We start from the raw sequence: 9,184 nt of genomic DNA on the forward strand, positions 1-9,184 counted from the left end.
AAGATGAGGACAACTGCGGGGTGCCAAGTAAACCTAGTCATCTGGACTTTGGAAAGTCCACCATTTCTGAAGCTGATCTTCCTAAAATGGTGAAGCTGGGTTATTTTAGTGAGGCCAAGAAGGAATTAATTCGCTTTGGTGGAGAAGAAACTATCCCAAAGCAAGGAAAGGATGAGGTAGTAGTCTTCAAAAGTTTTCTTAAAGCTGGTTTAAGATTCCCCCTAAACAAGATGATTGCTATTGTACTAAAGAAGTTTGGGGTTTACCTTCATCAGCTGACACCTAATGCTATCGTTAGATTAAGTGTTTATATTTGGGCCCTTCGTAGCCAGGGAGTGGAACCGTTCGGTGAGGGTTTCTGCCGAGTTCATGAATTACACTACCAGACTAAAGCCAGAGGAGATGGTCAGCACGAGAATTTTGGCTGCTACAACTTTGCTTATCGCAAGACTACGAAGTTTCTAGTGATAAGCTACCAAAGCAAATGGCCAACCGGATGGAAGTCTGAATGGTTTTATGTTAAAGTTGATGAAGATGAAGAAAATTTGGTCCAGAGTCCGCTAGAACTAACCTTCGAAGAGACAAGGCCCCGATGCAACATGATAATGGGGAGCCTGAGTCAGATTGCTTTGGCTGAATTTCGAGTGATTTCAGATCATATTGGCACTAGAGACTCAGTGCAGGAATTTTTGGCTTTTAAAGTGTTCCCAACACTGAGGGAGTGGGAGATGCCGAAGCTAGAGGGAGAAAAGAAGAAGGGAGAACTTGTTCGATTGCCTTATCATTACAAGTTTAAGAAACATTTTAAAGCACCTTGCCAAGAGTGGTTGGACACAATTGAGGTTATGTGCAACGAGATCCTCGCCAACTACTCTAAGAAAGGAGATCAGTTAATGACTACGGCCTTCGGCACTCGTCCGAAACGAAGATTCAACCGGGTGCTGGACGCCTTGAATTTCGATTACCCTGATTATGAGCAACTGGGCGGAGATGCCGAAGGCCAGAAAAGAAAAAGGATTGCCAGTGTCCTTGATAAAGAAGGCACCAAATTGGCTAAAAAGGACAAAGAAATTTTTGAGAAAAGGAAACTGAGCCCTGAGCCGAAGATAGCTGCTCCAAAGAAAAGAAAAGCTGCATCCCCAAAACCGAAGACGCTAGCCCGAGAGGAGGAAGCTCCTGCAACACCTTCTGCTACTGAAGTGGAAGAGATTCTAAAGGTAATGAGTGAACCTTTGCCTATCAAGCTAAGTCTGCTGGCGCCAGAACTGACGAAGTTTTTTCAGAAGGAAAAAGAACCTTGGGCAACAGAAAGTCCCGCTAAGCCGAAAAAACGGAGAATTATCCAAGTGGCCGATGTCATTCATCAGACACCGCCACCGACATCGGCATAAAAAATACCATTTATTGAAAGCGTGTAAGGCCCAAAATTAGTAGAGAAAAAAAAATATAAACAAAGTATCATAATACTTTGGAAATTAGGAAAATAAGAAAAATGATGAGAAAAGGGATTTATCTTTTAAAGGAAACCATTTATACATCCCATGAAATAAATAACAAGGAGAATAAAAACTTAAATTAGTAATATTAAAATAGTATGGTTTATATTCACCCTTGGGATTCAATGGATACATTTGAAAAATCTGAAAACTAAAATAGAAGTATAAATTTGAATTTGGAATAGAAAATAGAGAAAAATAAAAGAGAAGGGAAGAACTAAGAAAAATACTACATAAAATAAAATAAAATCAGAATAAACATCCTTCACACTTATATTATTCAAACTGAGGACAAGTTATTCACAAAAGTTTGAATTTAAACTTGAACTCAAATTGGATTTTGAAAATGGAGAAAAGAAAATAGGAAATAAAAAGAAAAAGGAACACTATGCCTTCATGGGCCGGCCAGATCCATTTCGGCCCACCTAAGCATTTCCTCACCCGCGCGGCCCACTCACTCCGATCCCTGGCGCCGACAACCTGGGCCCACTTGTCAGCTGCTTACACACCGCGCGCGCGCCTTCGTCTATGACAGTCGGGCCCATCCGTCAGCCGGGGCATCCCTTCGCGCGCTGGTCTCGCGTGCTCGCCGCTGACGCTTACACTCGGGGCCCACTGGGCGGTCTCTCGCCCCGCGCTCGCCTGCCCTCCCTCTCTCTGGTCCGCGGGGCCCGCGCGTCAGGCCCGCCTTCAACAGCTTTGCCGATCGCGCCGCGCGGACTCCGCAAAGCTCTCCGTGGATTCTCGGCCTCCGTGCAACGGCCGCGGGCCGTTCCTTGGGTATAAAGCCGAAGCTCCGCGACCCCTTCCCATCCTCACCGGTATTCGCAACCTCTCGCCAGCCACACCGTCGCGATTTCCTCGGGCCAAGTTCGCCGCCGTGACCAAAACGCGTGGTCGTCGACGTCGGGTCCCCGGTGACTGGCCTTGGAGCGTCTCCAAGTCTATTCGAAGGGTGTCGAGTCGTTCGCGGGCGAAGTCGGCCACTGGACGTGGCGCAATTCCTCGCCGAACTTCGACTCGCCGCCGCGGATCCGCCATCGTCGTCGCCGGACCTTCTGCGCGCCGAGATTGTCGGTAATAACCCTTCTACCACGTTCGCCATCCCCTAAGCATAGAGTAGTAGCCTTTGATTGAGCTCTAGGGCACCGGAACGTCAGATTGGGTTCTCTCCGGCGATGGTTCGCCGTGAGTCTTGGGCGGCGCCGCCGTTCCGAGCTGGAGTTTGGGGGAAACGCTGTGCACCGTTAGATCCACCAGCGACGACTGAGATTAGAAGTAGCATACCCCTTCGCCGCGTTGGGTCGTGACCGTCGGATGGTAGATCGACGACCAACGGTGGTTCGGGATCTCGTAAAATCGGGATCGTCGGTCTCTGATCCAAGGGACGTCATCGCGTAACGCTTCATAATAGATAAGATCTGATCTGGCGCGTCCGTTTCTAATCGGACGGCTCTGGAACGCCGATACCCCTTCGCGGGTCATTTTGTTAAAGAGTCCTCGGGTTTCCGGGAAATAAACCCGCCGTCCACCTATTACTATTCACTGTGTCACGGAAAACTTACTCCGTGGCCCCTGAGTTTTCTGGAATTTGACGCCCAGTCCCGAGAGTATTAAAAACAGAGAAATTAATATTAGAAATTCATTTTTAATACAAAAACAAATCTAGAAACTTGTAAAATGCATAGAAAATTCATTTTAGCTCCAAATTGAGTCATTCCAATTCCTAAAATTTTGTAATAATATTCTCTATCATTTAGAATCACTGTTTTGACATGAACTCTGTTAGAAAATAAATTTATCATGTAATCCTATTATAATCACCTTAAATCTTAGGAAATTCATAACTTGAATTCTATAACTCAAAAATTAATAATTCTTTTTCCTGTGATCTTATTTTAATATGTATATTATTAATGTGTATTTTGTTCTTATGTTTGGTGTAATGTTAATTTTGCCTATACCATGTTTGTTTGAATTGCTACGACTAGCAGTGAGGTCACGTGCCATCTGAAGATCATCCTGGTACCTGGATTCTCAAGGCCCAGGCAAGTTGTGCCCTTGATCACTTCTTTTTACCCAGCCATGTTCTGATTAATCATAATGATCTGCATAGGTTAATTTGATGGGACCCAATAGGTTACCCTAGTTTGACTATCTTTATACCTTGTTCACCACTGAATCTTTGGGTAGTACTTGCTAGTGCTATATGTGGCTTTGGGTATAGAGATACACATTACTATTCATGATTATACTTTGGTTATCAGTTGTTATTTATGGTTCATGTTGAGATCATTATGTTAATTGGAACATGGAGCGACCACCCGGGAAAACAGTGCTACCACAAGGGAGGAATGGGACCCCTTGGCTGATTAATTAGGAAAGCTAGTGGAAGACTACCTTACCCGAAAGGGGCAAGGGCAGTAGGGGAGAGGTCAGTGCGGGGAGGCCCTCGGGAGGATTTTGCTGCGATGGCGGTCCTGCAAGGGATTCCTGTACTGGATCTTCCTATAAACTGTAGCGGGTTTTCGGAAGCTAGTGGAACTTTGTAAAGGCCTCGTAGTGGATCCCTAGCCATTCACCTCGGAAGTGTCTAAGGGCCTTGCAAACCCTGGCGACATGGGATACACGACTTGTGGGTAAAGATGCGCAACCTCTGCAGAGTGTAAAACTGGTATACTAGCCGTGCTCACGGTCATGAGCAGCTCGGACCCTCACATGATTAAATTATGGAACTAAATTCAATTTGTCATATGCATTGCATCGCGGGTGAAGTTGTTACTTTTGTTCTATTACTTAATTGGGTTTGGTATTTACTTATACTTAGTAACTGCTAATAAAATTTTGACCAACTTTAAAAGCAATGCTCAGCTCTAACCATCTTCTTTGGTAAGCCTTACACTTCACGTGAGCTCCCACCTTTGGCGAGTTCATGCACATTATTCCCCACAACTTGTTGAGCGATGAACGTATGTGAGCTCACTCTTGCTGTCTCACATACACCACAGGTCAAGACCAGGTACTGCAGGATGATGCTCATGGAGGATGCTGCGATGTGTTCGTGAGAGGTCTAGGTCGTCGTCTCCCAGTCAACTTTGGGTTGCTGGACCGTTGTCTCCTTATAATGTAATTATTTATTTTGTATAGAACTCCTGTTATATATAAAGATGTGACATTCGATCCTGTGCCACTATACATCATATGTATGAGACTTGGTCCCAGCATACCTGGTGTTTATGTTAACCCCGGGTTTTGGACCCCTAAAATCCGGGTGTTACAGAAGTGGTATCAGAGCAATGTTGACTGTAGGACGAAACCTAGATAGAACTGGACAACCATTATTTACTTACCTTTGCTGCTCTGATTCTTTTCTAAACTTTTCTTAATCTTTTCTCATCTATTTCCGCTTACTCTGATTATTCTTATCTTTTCTTTCTAAGGACAAATGTGGATTTCACACTTTGAAATCCAGTGCCTAAAGTGACCTTTAGGAATAGGAGACCTAATCTTAGGAACAAAAACAAAACTATTTTTATCTATGCACTTGAATGTTTGTTCTTATGATATCTGTCTGATTTGGATCTTTGATTGAGTGTGATGGGTTGTGGAGTAATGTCCACAATTACATCTGCATATACACATAGGTATAAAAATATATTTATAAAATAACTAGGCAACCTAAATTATCCCATTTGGAACCTATCTAGCTTAAGAGATTTATCTTATCCTAAAAGATCTCATTCTAACCAATTCATCTTATCTTAAAAGATTCTCCCCTATCTTAATAGATTCATCTCATCTTAAAAAAAAATTCTATCCTACACTCATAGATCTATCTCATCTTAAAAGATACTCATCTTATCTTGAAAAGATTCTATCCTATCCTAATAAATCTAACTGACCTCGAAAGACTCTATCTTATCTTATGGATTCATCTTGCCCTAAATTGAATATTTATTCCCCTCTAGAATAACAACCATGACCTAATTAAAATTAATGAGATTCTATCTAGTCTAATCTTGTTATACCAATCTAACCTAAAATTGATGCCCTAGATTAACTTGACCATATACATATGCAACTACCTTACCCATCCAATAGATGCATGATCCCTCGGTGTTAACCTAATAGAGCTTTTAACCTAATGATCCATCCTATCCCAAAAGATTCTAAACATGTATCCTACCCTAGTAGATCTATCTAACCTAAACTAGTCAAACTAGTCATACCAATCTAATCTAGATTCCATCTAATCTATTATGATCTAATCTAGAGTAAGTTACTTAATACTAGTATAAGAGATAAGTCCATACCCCTCAACTAGTGCCTTAAACCCACTCACCCACATGCATGAGATCTGATCTAACCAATAGGGCCATGATGAATGGTATAACTTTTCTATTCTCACCTAATAACAAACAAACTTTTAACCTACACATAATCCATCCTACTCACATATATCTTAACCATATGTCCTTAACTCGGATGGCAACTCCAAGAAGAAAGGCCAAAGGAGACCAACCACATCAAAGAAGGATAAGCATTAACTCAAGACTTCAAAGATCAAGTTGAATCGCCAACGGAGTCAAGATCCACAAATCTTGGATGGAGTCTTTTCTTACCCCACTCCTTACCCAAAACTATATATGCTTTAAAGATATCATTTATCCTGCATAATAAAGTGGCTATACCCATATATACCCATGCTTTTCTAATCACCTGATAATTTGTGATATAAAAAAAAGAGAGAAGAGTTTTGGTATTAAAATCAATTAGAAACTAACCCATAGACTACAAACAATTTCTTCTACATCCTCTTACTAATCTCGGGGACGAGATTATTTTTAAGGGGGGTAGGATTTGTAAGGCCCAAAATTAGTAGAGAAAAAAAAATATAAACAAAGTATCATAATACTTTGGAAATTAGGAAAATAAGAAAAATGATGAGAAAAGGGATTTATCTTTTAAAGGAAACCATTTATACATCCCATGAAATAAATAACAAGGAGAATAAAAACTTAAATTAGTAATATTAAAATAGTATGGTTTATATTCACCCTTGGGATTCAATGGATACATTTGAAAAATCTGAAAACTAAAATAGAAGTATAAATTTGAATTTGGAATAGAAAATAGAGAAAAATAAAAGAGAAGGGAAGAACTAAGAAAAATACTACATAAAATAAAATAAAATCAGAATAAACATCCTTCACACTTATATTATTCAAACTGAGGACAAGTTATTCACAAAAGTTTGAATTTAAACTTGAACTCAAATTGGATTTTGAAAATGGAGAAAAGAAAATAGGAAATAAAAAGAAAAAGGAACACTATGCCTTCATGGGCCGGCCAGATCCATTTCGGCCCACCTAAGCATTTCCTCACCCGCGCGGCCCACTCACTCCGATCCCTGGCGCCGACAACCTGGGCCCACTTGTCAGCTGCTTACACACCGCGCGCGCGCCTTCGTCTATGACAGTCGGGCCCATCCGTCAGCCGGGGCATCCCTTCGCGCGCTGGTCTCGCGTGCTCGCCGCTGACGCTTACACTCGGGGCCCACTGGGCGGTCTCTCGCCCCGCGCTCGCCTGCCCTCCCTCTCTCTGGTCCGCGGGGCCCGCGCGTCAGGCCCGCCTTCAACAGCTTTGCCGATCGCGCCGCGCGGACTCCGCAAAGCTCTCCGTGGATTCTCGGCCTCCGTGCAACGGCCGCGGGCCGTTCCTTGGGTATAAAGCCGAAGCTCCGCGACCCCTTCCCATCCTCACCGGTATTCGCAACCTCTCGCCAGCCACACCGTCGCGATTTCCTCGGGCCAAGTTCGCCGCCGTGACCAAAACGCGTGGTCGTCGACGTCGGGTCCCCGGTGACTGGCCTTGGAGCGTCTCCAAGTCTATTCGAAGGGTGTCGAGTCGTTCGCGGGCGAAGTCGGCCACTGGACGTGGCGCAATTCCTCGCCGAACTTCGACTCGCCGCCGCGGATCCGCCATCGTCGTCGCCGGACCTTCTGCGCGCCGAGATTGTCGGTAATAACCCTTCTACCACGTTCGCCATCCCCTAAGCATAGAGTAGTAGCCTTTGATTGAGCTCTAGGGCACCGGAACGTCAGATTGGGTTCTCTCCGGCGATGGTTCGCCGTGAGTCTTGGGCGGCGCCGCCGTTCCGAGCTGGAGTTTGGGGGAAACGCTGTGCACCGTTAGATCCACCAGCGACGGCTGAGATTAGAAGTAGCATACCCCTTCGCCGCGTTGGGTCGTGACCGTCGGATGGTAGATCGACGACCAACGGTGGTTCGGGATCTCGTAAAATCGGGATCGTCGGTCTCTGATCCAAGGGACGTCATCGCGTAACGCTTCATAATAGATAAGATCTGATCTGGCGCGTCCGTTTCTAATCGGACGGCTCTGGAACGCCGATACCCCTTCGCGGGTCATTTTGTTAAAGAGTCCTCGGGTTTCCGGGAAATAAACCCGCCGTCCACCTATTACTATTCACTGTGTCACGGAAAACTTACTCCGTGGCCCCTGAGTTTTCTGGAATTTGACGCCCAGTCCCGAGAGTATTAAAAACAGAGAAATTAATATTAGAAATTCATTTTTAATACAAAAACAAATCTAGAAACTTGTAAAATGCATAGAAAATTCATTTTAGCTCCAAATTGAGTCATTCCAATTCCTAAAATTTTGTAATAATATTCTCTATCATTTAGAATCACTGTTTTGACATGAACTCTGTTAGAAAATAAATTTATCATGTAATCCTATTATAATCACCTTAAATCTTAGGAAATTCATAACTTGAATTCTATAACTCAAAAATTAATAATTCTTTTTCCTGTGATCTTATTTTAATATGTATATTATTAATGTGTATTTTGTTCTTATGTTTGGTGTAATGTTAATTTTGCCTATACCATGTTTGTTTGAATTGCTACGACTAGCAGTGAGGTCACGTGCCATCTGAAGATCATCCTGGTACCTGGATTCTCAAGGCCCAGGCAAGTTGTGCCCTTGATCACTTCTTTTTACCCAGCCATGTTCTGATTAATCATAATGATCTGCATAGGTTAATTTGATGGGACCCAATAGGTTACCCTAGTTTGACTATCTTTATACCTTGTTCACCACTGAATCTTTGGGTAGTACTTGCTAGTGCTATATGTGGCTTTGGGTATAGAGATACACATTACTATTCATGATTATACTTTGGTTATCAGTTGTTATTTATGGTTCATGTTGAGATCATTATGTTAATTGGAACATGGAGCGACCACCCGGGAAAACAGTGCTACCACAAGGGAGGAATGGGACCCCTTGGCTGATTAATTAGGAAAGCTAGTGGAAGACTACCTTACCCGAAAGGGGCAAGGGCAGTAGGGGAGAGGTCAGTGCGGGGAGGCCCTCGGGAGGATTTTGCTGCGATGGCGGTCCTGCAAGGGATTCCTGTACTGGATCTTCCTATAAACTGTAGCGGGTTTTCGGAAGCTAGTGGAACTTTGTAAAGGCCTCGTAGTGGATCCCTAGCCATTCACCTCGGAAGTGTCTAAGGGCCTTGCAAACCCTGGCGACATGGGATACACGACTTGTGGGTAAAGATGCGCAACCTCTGCAGAGTGTAAAACTGGTATACTAGCCGTGCTCACGGTCATGAGCAGCTCGGACCCTCACATGATTAAATTATGGAACTAAATTCA

Source organism: Zea mays, chromosome 1 (assembly GCF_902167145.1).
Source record: "Zea mays cultivar B73 chromosome 1, Zm-B73-REFERENCE-NAM-5.0, whole genome shotgun sequence".
NCBI classification, from domain to species: Eukaryota; Viridiplantae; Streptophyta; class Magnoliopsida; order Poales; family Poaceae; genus Zea; species Zea mays.